This window comes from Anomaloglossus baeobatrachus, chromosome 2, assembly GCF_048569485.1.
Source record: "Anomaloglossus baeobatrachus isolate aAnoBae1 chromosome 2, aAnoBae1.hap1, whole genome shotgun sequence".
In the NCBI taxonomy this organism is placed as follows: Eukaryota; Metazoa; Chordata; class Amphibia; order Anura; family Aromobatidae; genus Anomaloglossus; species Anomaloglossus baeobatrachus.
Genome location: NC_134354.1, coordinates 98,851,999 through 98,864,997, shown reverse-complemented (window position 1 = coordinate 98,864,997; position 12,999 = coordinate 98,851,999). Strand labels below are relative to the sequence as shown.

General features: G+C 47.2%; 1 protein-coding gene across 8 annotated transcripts in view; it reads left to right on the top strand.

The window, feature by feature from the left end:
• ABR (ABR activator of RhoGEF and GTPase) overlaps window positions 1-12,999 on the top strand; it is a 551,973-nt gene that overhangs the window by 517,336 nt on the left and 21,638 nt on the right. The window lies entirely within an intron of this gene.

Below are 12,999 nucleotides of genomic sequence, written 5' to 3'. Positions count from 1 at the left end.
GGGTGGCAGTGTTTCCCCCATATTCTGGATAGAAAATGGACTTTTAAAGTGGTGATTGTATGCAGTTTATAACACACGTGCGGAGGACATCATATCTGAGATAGCAGAGCTTAGTCTGGCGGTTCAGCTCTGCTACATCACATATGATGTATCCTAGTCCTATGTCAAACCACATCACAATATCAGAACAGAGATAAAAGCAAAACCAGCTCATCTCCACCATTGGATTGTAACGTAGATCGCAGGAGCCACGTATATCGGTACAAGCGTCGTATCGGGCATCGGGGTCACCTTCCTGCCCCGGTTGGTAATCACATTCCTCCTGGAACCTTGGTGAAGTCTGTTTTCTGTTGAGCAGATTGTTACCATCTGCGTCTTGTGACTTATACATCAAAGCGTTGGGACCAGGCTTAATGTACAGAGTTTAGTATCAGATCCACGTATAGGGGGGCGCTGGTAGCAGATGTATGGCACTACAATTGCTGTTAGCCTTGGATTTGATGCTACAGGGCAGATCAGCACTGTTATATGGGATTTTTTTTGCAATTTTGGGGTGGAAAAATGAAGCAATTTTGAAAAAGGAGGGAGAATAGATATAGATTGTAAGGAAGGCTTTTGTATGGGGACTCTGGTGTCAGGGGGATATTCTGTAGCTCAACAGAGCAGAATCTGTGCTGTATACAGCAGTATCACATTGCAGTCAGATGTAAGTGAACAGAAGTGCTCCTGAATGGCTGTGCAGGAGAAGCGGCCTTTGTGTGTGACCATAACTGCGCTCATTGCTGAAGAGGGCAGCCGCCAGCTGGTGCACGGGCAGCTGTCAGGAGAATGTGTGGCATGATCCACCCCATTCCAGGAAAGCGTGCTCACACCGTGCCATAGACACCAGGCGTGCACAGCATAGCTCGTGCCATAGACACCAGGCGTGCACAGCATAGCTCGTGCCATAGACACCAGGCGTGCACAGCATAGCTCGTGCCATAGACACCAGGCGTGCACAGCATAGCTCGTGCCATAGACACCAGGCGTGCACAGCATAGCTCGTGCCATAGACACCAGGCGTGCACAGCATAGCTCGTGCCATAGACACCAGGCGTGCACAGCATAGCTCGGCTGTCAGGATGTACAGGCTGGGGATAGTAGCTGGCAGAGGCTGGGGTGGATAATGGTGTACCATTGGCTTATCACTCCATAAGCCACTGTCACTTTGGGAATTATGTTTACTGAGTACATGAGTACAGCTCCCATAGTTTCTTTCTTTTTTTTTAACTTAGGGGGTAATTTGATGGAGCCTCTCTCGGCTCGGTTGCAAACCAAAAAAAGGAAATGACCCAAGGAGCAAAAACTGCCCCATCGCTTCATGGACTTCAAAAAAGATTTTTATATATATATATATATATATATATATATATATATATATATATATATATATATATATATATATATGTATATAATATAAAAACATTAGTGATGACCGAGCACAACCATGCTTGCTACTCATTAAGAGTAGTTGGGTACTCGAATGGGCACAACTCAAGGACCTGGGTATAATTGAGGTCAATCCGGAAAAATGCTCAAGTTCCCCATTGACTTCCATGGTGCACCCATCTAAGTGTCCAACTGCTCGTTACAAGTACCGATATATTTCTACAGTGGGTACAGAAAGTATTCAGACCCCTTTACATTTTTCACTCTTTGTTTCATTGCAGCCATTTGGTAAATTCAAAAAAGTTCATTTTTTTTTCTCATTAAAGTACCGTACACTCTGCACCCCATCTTGTCAGAAAAAAATAAATGTGGAAAGGTTTGCAAATTTTTTAACAAGAAAAACTAAAATATCACATGGTCATAAGTATTCAGACCCTTTGCTCAGTATTGAGTAGAAGCCCCCTTTTGAGCTGGTACAGCCATGAGTCTTCTTGGGATCCTTGATTTGGGGATCCTCTGCCATTTTTCCTTGCAGATCCTCTCCAATTCCGTCAGGTTGGATGTTGAATGTTGGTGGACGCCATTTTTAGATCTCTTCAAAGATGCTCAATTGGGTTTAGGTCAGGGCTCTGGCTGGGCCAGTCAAGAATGGTCACAGAGTTGTTCTGAAGACATTCCTTTGTTATTTTAGCTGTGTGCTTAGTCATTTTCTTGTTGGAAAGTGAACCTTCGGCCAAGTCTGAGGTCCAGAGCACGAGGTTTTCTTCCAGGATATCTCTGTACTTGGCCGCATTCATCTTTCCTTTAATGGCAACCAGTCGTCCTGCAGCTGAAAAACACCCCCATAGCAGGATGCTACCACCACCATGTTTCACTGTTGGGATTGTATTGGGCAGGTGATGAGCAGTGCCTGGTTTTCTCCACACATACCGCTTAGAATTATCACCAAAAAGTTCAATCTTTGTCTAATCAGACCAGAGAATCTTATTTCTCATAGTCTGGGAGTCCTTCATGTGTTATTTTGCAAAATCTATGCGGGCTTTCATATGTCTTGCACTGAGGAGAGACTTCTTTCGGGCCACTCTGCCATAAAGGCCCGACTGGTGGAGGCTGCAGTGATAGCTGACTTTGTGCAATTTTCTCCCATCTCCCTACTGCATTTCTGGAGCTCAGCCACAGTGATCTTGGGGTTCTTTACCTCTCTCACCAAGACTCTTCTCCCACAATTGCTCAGTTTGGATGGATGGCCAGGTCTAGGAAGCATTCTGGTGATCCCAAACTTTTTCCAATTAAGGATTATGTGCTCTTAGGAACCTTGAGTACTGCAAAAATTATTTTGTAACCTTGGCCAGATTTGTGCCTTGCCACAATTCTGTCTGAGCTCCTTGGGTAGTTCCTTTGACCTCATGATTCTCATTTGGTGTGACATGCACTGTGAGCTGTGAGGTCTTCTATAGACAGGTGTGCGCTTTCCAGATCAAGTCCTATCAGTTTAATTAAACACAGCTGGACCCCAATGAAGGAATAGAACCATCTCAAGGAGGATCACAAGGAAATGGACAGCATGTGACTTAAATATGTGTCTGAGCAAAGGGTTTGAATACTTATGACCATGTGATATTTCAGTTTTTCTTGTTTAAAAAGTTTGTAAAAATTTCTACATTTCTGTTTTTTTTTCTGTAAAGATGGGGTGCAGAGTGTACATTAATGAGAAAAAAAATGAACCTTTTTGAATTTACCAAATGGCTGCAATGAAACGAGTGAAAAATGTAAAGGGGTCTGAATACTTTCCGTACCCACTGTATACCTTGAGGGGCTTTGACCTTGGGTCTTCCAGAGTTTGCTGTACTGTGGGCAGGATTACAATGTAAAAAACTACAGTTTTCATGATTCCTTTTAAGAGTTATTGTCTGATATCCTGTAGTACATAGAGTTACAGGAGGTCACACAAGCTCGGATGACCACCAGTGACACCGACTTACCGGAACATCTTAGGCTAGGTTCACATTTCCGTTGTTTTAAAACCGTCAGGTCCATCAGCAACGGACCAGTTGTTTTTTAGATGTCAACTGACGCAACGGATGTGTTTTTCACAGGATTCCTTTCACAGGAATTCTGTGAAAAAACTGATCCGTCGCGTCCGTTACATCCGCTATGCGTCCGTTTTATTGCCGGATCCGTCATGATCCGTCTGTGTTTGGGACAGCCCAGTGGGTGTGCCAAACATGCTGGGCATGCTCAGTAGAGCATGACGGAATCCAGCACTGGATTCCGTTGTAAGACGGATTACGACGGAATCCAGCACCATAGACATGCATTACAACCTTGACGGATGGCGACGGACTCCTGCACGGCGCGTTAATTTTGACGTCCAGAAAAACGTTACATTCCGCGTTGCTCCCGCCCAGCGGTCAGTCAAAAAACAACTGACCGCGACGCAGCGGATGCAACTCAAGGTCATCAGTCGCAATCCGCCACTAATACAAGTCTATGGGACACAACGGAATCCACTAAACAGATGCCGTTGTTTACCAGAGCCGCGGATTGTGACTGATACATTTTAACGGAAATGTGAACCTAGCCTTACCTGCAGACCTGACTGATCTTCCTGCAATTAAACCATTTGCATATAACTTTTAGTAATAAAGTAAAGGAGTTATCCCCCACTCAGATACTTATGGCTAATCCTTTCGGTAGCTCGTCAATATCAGATTGGTGGCAGTTCAACACCAGTCTGCTGTTTGCAGCACTGGCAATGGCCGGATGTAAGCATACGGACAGGGAAGGCTCTGCTCCATGCACTGGGTAGTGGTTGTTCTCTGTGCCGCAGCCGAGCTCCTAATAAAGTGATTTGGAGCTGAGCTGTTGTACCCTGTAATGGCCACTACATACAAAGCTGTGCAGGTCCATACTGTGTAAGGCTGCTTTCACACATCCGTTTTTCGCCGTGCGACACAATCCGATAAAAATCGGAAAGAACGGTTCCGACGTTTACTGCCGTGGGATCCGTTCTTCTTTCCCTCATAGTCTTGTATTAGCGCCGGATTGTGCCGCATAGCCTTGCTTTGCATCCAGCTTTTGCCGGATCCGGCGTAAATAGCTGATCTGGCTTGCAGCGTTTTTGTCTCCGGCATAAAACTGTATGGGCGGTGTGAGTTTCAATGAAAGCCTATGGGCACCGGATCCATCATCATCCGGCATATGACGGAATCCGACGGCGGATCCGGTTTTTTGAACTGCGCATGCTCAGTAGCACAACGGATCCGTCAAAAAACGGAAGGAACGCATGGAAAAGCTGATGCAACATATCCATTTTTACACCGGATGTGTTGCATCAGTTTTTTTGCCTGATTGTGCCGCACGGCAAAAACCAGATGTGTGAAAGCAGCCTAAGGCCTTATTCAGATGTCAGTGTTGCACATACGTCTTCTATCTGGAGCCATTACAAATAGATGACGGCTGGACATGTGCACAGTCGTAGGGTGCATTTACACTTGCACTATTGTGGATTTGCGTTTTTAGGTACGCTCATTTCTCAATAATCTTGCAGTATATACAAGCTGCAGATTATCAAAAATGATCTTTTACCTTGCTTAAAAAAATCATTGATCTCTGTACACGCTGTCGAACAATTTCAACCTATGTGCACTGAGCAATAAATGTCCTGACAATTGATTGAATGCCTGTGGCTGTTAAGGAATACTTAGACTTGTAGTTCCCCTGGCTGCCCACTGTTGTACTGGAAGCTTTAGGCCCTGTGCGCACTAGAAAATGGAACTTTCTTAAGAAAATTCCGCAACCTCTGAAAGATTATTGCACCTGCGGCAAAAAAACGCCGCAAACCGCACCCGAATACCACATGCAGTTTTTCCACAGGTTGTTCCCTGCGATTTTTTTACCATTATCTATGTCAAAAACTACAGGTACTTGCGAAAAAGAAGTGACATGCTCATAAATTCCGCAGCAAAACCCGCAGGGACAAAAAGGCAGCGTGCGCACAGCATTTTTTAATCACCATATGTTTTGCTGGGGAATGACTGCAGAAATGTTATGAACATTGTCTGCAGCATTCCTTCAGCGAAATCCGCGGTAAAATCCGCAGCATGCGCACAGGGCCTTAATCATCTTCTCGTGACTAAAGTACCAGTAAACTCCTCAGTATTTGCAGTTTCCTGCCTCCATTGAACCCCATCACCTCTGACGTTGACATGTTTGGCCGTGTTTCTGATTTCCAGACATTTATGACTTGCATAGATAATACCTGGTGATCTGTAATGTATTATGCTCGGGGACGTCTGAGAAAGTGTGCGCACATCATGAGTCAGGACCAGGGAAAGTGACACTATGGATGACTGTACAGCAGGTGAAGGCGGCCAGGGACTGGCCAGACTGGAGTGATTCATTATGGACCAGTATAGCTGGTATTCTGCACCCCACAGAAAGGCACGGCCCATGGCTTCTACTGACGGTGGTGCTGTGACCATCTGCTGGATATATGAGACCTGGGATGACCTGAGGGAGCTCTCCTGTCTAATCTCCTGGGGTGTCTGCCTTGTGGTAATTGGTGTAATGTGCATAGTGTTTCCCTCTGACTCCAATTCTTGAACACTTGTTAACCCTTTATCTGGAGTTATTGTTTTCTCACACAATGTGTCAATGGCCTATTGTTCTTTAATAGCTGATGGTAATAATTACCCACAAAGGATTTCTTGTGGCACCACTACTAATGTACACAGGAACGCAGGGGAATAGTAATTCAGAAAAGGTGCTTTGTGCAAGGATATATTACGAGCCCCATACACAACAGATAGCAGTCGGCTGAACAACAATTCTCCATGAGATATCCACTGCCAGACTTCTAGTGCCCAGAACAAAAGGATTGGTAAGGCTAAGTTCACATTTCCGCTAAAATCTATCAGTCACAATCCGCTGCTCTTGTAAACAGCGGAATCCGTTTAGCGGATTCCGCTGCTCCCATAGACTTGTATGAGCAGCGGATTGTGACTGATGATGCTGCGTTGCACCCTCCGCCCGACTGATCAGTCGTGGAACGACTGACCGCCGGGCGGGGGGAACGCAGCATGTAACGTTTTTTGAGCAGCGAGATCCGTCGGATTTCGCTGCGCATGCTCTCTGGCTCCCTGCACACGTCACCAGCTTTGGTTGGTTACCCGATATTTACCCTGGTTATGGTGCAAGGAGCCAGCGCTAAGCGGTGTAGGCCCGTAACCAAGGTAAATATCGGGTAACCAAGGTAAACATCGGGTGCTTTGCTGTTACCCGATATTTAGGCTGGTTACGTGTGCAGGGAGGCCGACACTTCCCCGCTCGGCCCCGCCCCCTCCCGCACTCCGCACATGTACACACACACACACACACACACACACACACCTGTCCCCAGCCATGCAGACAAGCACTGACACCCTCGTCTGGCCCCGCCCCCTGCTCGGCTCCGCCCCCTCCCGCACTTTGCATGTGCACACACACACACACATACATACATACATACATGCACATACACACACTCACTCACACATACACTCACCTGTCCCCAGCCATGCAGACCGCAGCACTTCTACTGACATCCTCAGCGCCTGGCCCCGCCCCCCGCTCGGCTCCGCCCCCTCCCGCACTTTGCATGTGCACACACATACATACATACATACATACATACATGCACATACACACACTCACTCACAGATACACTCACCTGTCCCCAGCCATGCAGACCGCAGCACTTCCACTGACATCCTCAGCGCCTGGCCCCGCCCCCCGCTCGGCTCCGCCCCCTCCCGCACTTTGCATGTGCACACACATACATACATACATACATACATACATACATACATGCACATACACACACTCACTCACAGATACACTCACCTGTCCCCAGCCATGCAGACCGCAGCACTTCCACTGACATCCTCAGCGCTTGGCCCCGCCCCCCGCTCGGCTCCGCCCCCTCCCGCACTTTGCATGTGCACATACATACATACATACATGCACATACACACACTCACTCACTCACAGATACACTCACCTGTCCCCAGCCATGCAGACCGCAGCACTGCCACTGACATCCTCAGCGCCTGGCCCCGCCCCCCGCTCGGCTCCGCCCCCTCCCGCACTTTGCATGTGCACATACATACATACATACATACATGCACATACACACACTCACTCACTCACAGATACACTCACCTGTCCCCAGCCATGCAGACCGCAGCACTTCCACTGACATCCTCAGCGCCTGGCCCCGCCCCCCGCTCGGCTCTGCCCCCGAACTCCGCCCCCCGCACACAACGGAATCCGACAAAGAATTCTGTTCTTTGTCATCCGTTGTACAGCGTTGAACAGCGCATCAGTCACATGCGTCAAGCGACGCATGTGACTGATACAAATCAACGGAAATGTGAACTTAGCCTAAGGCTAAGTTCACACATCCTGTGTTTTGCATCAGTCACAATCCGTAGCCTTGAGGAATTACGGAATCCTGCAAAATATTTTGCAGGAATCCTGTATTTCCCCATAGACTTCTATTAGCGACGGATTGCGACTGATGACCCTGCGTTGCATCCGCTGCGTCGCGGTCCGTCGTTTTTGACTGACCGCCGAGCGGGGAGCAACGCAGAATGTAACGTTTTTCGGGCCGTCAAAATTAACGCGCCGCGCAGGAATCCGTCGCCATCCGTCAAGCTTGTAATGCATGTCTATGGTGCTGGATTCCGTCGTAATCCGTCTTACAACGGAATCCAGCGCAGGATTCCGTCATGCTCTACTGAGCATGCCCAGCATGCTTGGCACGCCCACTGGGCTGTCCCAAACACAGACGGATCATGACTGATCTGTCAAAAAACGGACGCACAGCGGATGTAACGGACGCAACTGATCCGTTTTTTCACAGGATTCCTGTGAAAGGAATCCTGTGAAAAACACATCAGTTGCATCAGTTGACATCTTGAAAATGACTCCGTTGCTGACGGACCTGACGGATTGAAAACACAGGATGTGTGAACTTAGCCTAATACGAAATCACACATACTAGGTCCTGATCTCCCTCTACAGCACATATGACAAACTCTGGCCCTCAGGCTGATTTATATGGCCTTCGATGCCAATGAGTCCATTATTCTGTATGGAAGGCTATGTGGGGTCCATTATTCTGTATGGAAGACTATGTGGGGTCCATTATTCTGTATGGAGGGCTATGTGGGGTCCATTATTCTGTATGGAAGACTATGTGGGGTCCATTATTCTGTATGGAGGGCTATGTGGGGTCCATTATTCTGTATGGAAGGCTATGTGGGGCCCATTATTCTGTATGGAAGGCTATGTGGGGCCCATTATTCTGTATGGAAGGCTATGTGGGGTCCATTATTCTGTATGGAAGGCTATGTGGGGTCCATTATTCTGTATGGAAGACTATCTGGGGTCCATTATTCTGTATGGAAGGCTATGTGGGGTCCATTATTCTGTATGGAAGACTATGTGGGGTCCATTATTCTGTATGGAAGGCTATGTGGGGTCCATTATTCTGTATGGAAGGCTATGTGGGGTCCATTATTCTGTATGGAAGACTATGTGGGGTCCATTATTCTGTATGGAGAGCTATGTGGGGTCCATTATTCTGTATGGAAGACTATGTGGGGTCCATTATTCTGTATGGAAGGCTATGTGGGGTCCATTATTCTGTATGGAAGGCTATGTGGGGTCCATTATTCTGTATGGAGAGCTATGTGGGGTCCATTATTCTGTATGGAGAGCTATGTGGGGTCCATTATTCTGTATGGAAGACTATGTGGGGTCCATTATTCTGTATGGAGGGCTATGTGGGGTCCATTATTCTGTATGGAAGGCTATGTGGGGCCCATTATTCTGTATGGAAGGCTATGTGGGGTCCATTATTCTGTATGGAAGACTATGTGGGGTCCATTATTCTGTATGGAAGGCTATGTGGGGCCCATTATTCTGTATGGAGGGCTATGTGGGGCCCATTATTCTGTATGGAGGGCTATGTGGGGTCCATTATTCTGTATGGAGAGCTATGTGGGGTCCATTATTCTGTATGGAAGACTATGTGGGGTCCATTATTCTGTATGGAGGGCTATGTGGGGTCCATTATTCTGTATGGAAGGCTATGTGGGGCCCATTATTCTGTATGGAAGGCTATGTGGGGTCCATTATTCTGTATGGAGGGCTATGTGGGGTCCATTATTCTGTGTGGAGGGCTATGTGGGGCCCATTATTCTGTATGGAAGGCTATGTGGGGCCCATTATTCTGTATGGAGGGCTATGTGGGGTCCATTATTCTGTATGGAAGGCTATGTGGGGCCCATTATTCTGTATGGAAGGCTATGTGGGGCCCATTATTCTGTATGGAGGGCTATGTGGGGTCCATTATTCTGTATGGAGGGCTATGTGGGGCCCATTATTCTGTATGGAAGGCTATGTGGGGCCCATTATTCTGTATGGAAGGCTATGTGGGGTCCATTATTCTGTATGGAAGACTATCTGGGGTCCATTATTCTGTATGGAGGGCTATGTGGGGTCCATTATTCTGTATGGAAAACTATGTGGGGCCCATTATTCTGTATGGAAGGCTATGTGGGGTCCATTATTCTGTATGGAAGACTATGTGGGGTCCATTATTCTGTATGGAGGGCTATGTGGGGTCCATTATTCTGTATGGAGGGCTATGTGGGGTCCATTATTCTGTATGGAAGACTGTGGGGTCCATTATTCTGTATGGAGGGCTATGTGGGGTCCATTATTCTGTATGGAGAATTATTTGGGGTCTGCAACTAAGTTGACCCACAACATTGTCCCTGTCTCTCTGTATATTTGAGTTTGATATCCCTGCTCTACATAATCTATCTGGCTATGAGTCCGGGGGCCCCCATACATATTAGACTGTCTGCTGAGTCCGCCAGTATTGGTGGGTCTAGCCAATGTATATGTGGACCTTTAGCGATTTGGTGCGTTTTTGGCTGCGTTTTGCTGCGTTTTTGATCTCTGCATTTTTCCAATGCATTGCATGTGGGGAAAACGCAGGAAAGAATTGACTTGTCCATTTTTTTTAAGCTCAAAAACGCAGCTTAAAAAAAAAGTTGTGTGCGGACAGCAAAAATGAAAACTCATAGACTTTGCTGGGGAAGCAAAGTCATGCAGTTTTGAGGCCAAAAACGCACCCGAAAAACGCGCAAAAACACCGCGAAAAACGCACTGTGTGAACTTACTGGTTGTCTGACCTTGTGAGATTGATGACCCATTGGATTGCAGGTGAGCTGCTGTACCCAGCGGTACCAAGAGCTGTGCTGTTCTGACTCCCACCACTCAGATGCTTCCCGGGTCCCTGCACTGTCTATATTTTCTGCTCCAGGGGGCATGGCCATCCTTACAAGCAGCAATCCTGTAATGACTTCTATTAACCATGTCCATTTAAATTGAGTAAAGTTATGCAATTAGTCATTATAGTAATTAACTTGTGCCATCCAGTAATAAGATGTGTATTTTAAACAGATATAGATGGCATCCATTGTGGCATCAATTGGACATCATTTTTTTTTACCTCTTGGCTTATCAGGTTTAGAGGTAAGTTTGAGGAAGGTTCTATCTGTATGTCCCCTATTCTAAAGCAGCAGGTTGCTTTGTGCAATGTCCATCTAGATGTGTATGTTAAGGCCCAGTCACCCTAAACAACTTACCAGCGATCCCAACAACGATACAACCTGATAGGGATCGCTGGTACGTTGCTAGGAGGTCGCTGGTGAGATGTCACACTAAGCGACGCTCCAGCGATCCCACCAGCAACCTGACCTGGCAGGGATCGCTAGAGCGTCGCTACACGTGGAAGAATGCTGCGCTTGGTAACTAAGGTAAATATCGGGTAACCAACCCGATATTTACCTTGGTTACCAGCGCACACCGCTTAGCGCTGGCTCCCTGCACTCCTAGCCACAGTACACATCGAGTTAATTACCCGATGTGTACTCTGCTACGTGTGCAGGGAGCAGGAGCCGGCTTCTGCGGGTTGCTGGTAACCACGGTAAACATCGGGTAACCAAGAAGCCCTTCCCTTGGTTACCCGATATTTACCTTCGTTACCAGCGTCCGCTGCTCTCACGCTGCCAGTGCCGGATCCCTGTTCCCTGCACTCCTAGCCACAGTACACATTGGGTTAATTACCCGATGTGTACTCCAGCTACGTGTGCAGGGAGCCGGCACTGACAGCGTGAGAGCGGTGGACGCTGGTAACGAAGGTAAATATCGGGTAACCAAGGGAAGGGCTTCATGGTTACCCGATATTTACATTGGTTACCAGCGTCCGCAGAAGCCGGCTCCTGCTGCCTGCACATTTAGTTGTTGCTGTCTCGCTGTCACACACAGCGATGTGCGCTTCACAGCGGGACAGCAACAACTAAAAAATGGCCCAGGACATTCAGCAACAACCAACGACCTCACAGCAGGGGCCAGGTTGTTGCTGGATGTCACACACAGCAACATCGCTAGCAAGTTGTGCCTCAGCAGCGATGTTGCTAGCGATGTTGCTTAGTGTGACGGTACCTTTACAGGCAATGTATGAAAACCCGGCATTCTATAGAATACCTAGGCAATGTATACAATCCCTGTCGTTTTTAGGCAAGGTATGAAATATGTGCGTTGTTCTATACTTTTCCTAGGCATTACATAAAATGTCTAGGTATTCTAAAGAATGACAAGGACTGCTCAGGCAAAGTCTGATATAATGCCCAGATTGGAAAAGTCTTTAGTAACAAACAATCAAAAAACTAATGAAAGAAGAAATCCTAAATGAACAACATTATATCTTTACTGGGAAAAAACACAAAGAAACAGAAGTGTCATTCCTGACTTTTAGTCTTTAGTAACAAACAGTCAAAAACATGAAAAAAGAAATGCAAAATGAACAACAGGATATCTTTGCTGGGGAAAAAAAAGGAAAGGAATCAGAAGTGTCATTCCTGACTATTTGTTGCAGCACGGGAGGCTAGAATGGCATTTTGAATTGCACTTCATTTTTTTTTTTACGCAAAGGCATTTGTTAGTTTGGCACTTAGGGGTACTTCTCACATAGCGAGATCGCTGCTGAGTCACCGTTTTTGTGACGCAGCAGTGACCTCATTAGCGATCTCGCTGTGTGTGACACTGAGCAGTGATCTGGCCCCTGCTGTGAAATCGCTGCTCGTTACACACAGGGCTGGTTCATTATTTTTACGTTGGTCTCCCGCTGTGAAGCACACATCGCTGTGTTTGACAGCGAGAGAGCAACGATCTGAATGTGCAGGGAGCCGGCTTCTGGCAGCCTGCGGTAAGCTGTAACCAAGGTAAATATCGGGTAACCAAGCGAAGCGCTGTGCTTGGTTACCCGATATTTACCTTGGTTACTAGCGTACGCCGCTCTCAGGCTGCCAGTGCCGGCTCCCTGCTCCCTGCACACGTAGCCAGAGTACACATCGGGTAAATAAGCAAAGGGAGCCAGCGCTAAGCGGTGTGCGCTGGTAACCAAGGTAAATATCGGGTAACCAAGCGAAGTGCTTTGCTTGGTTACCCGAT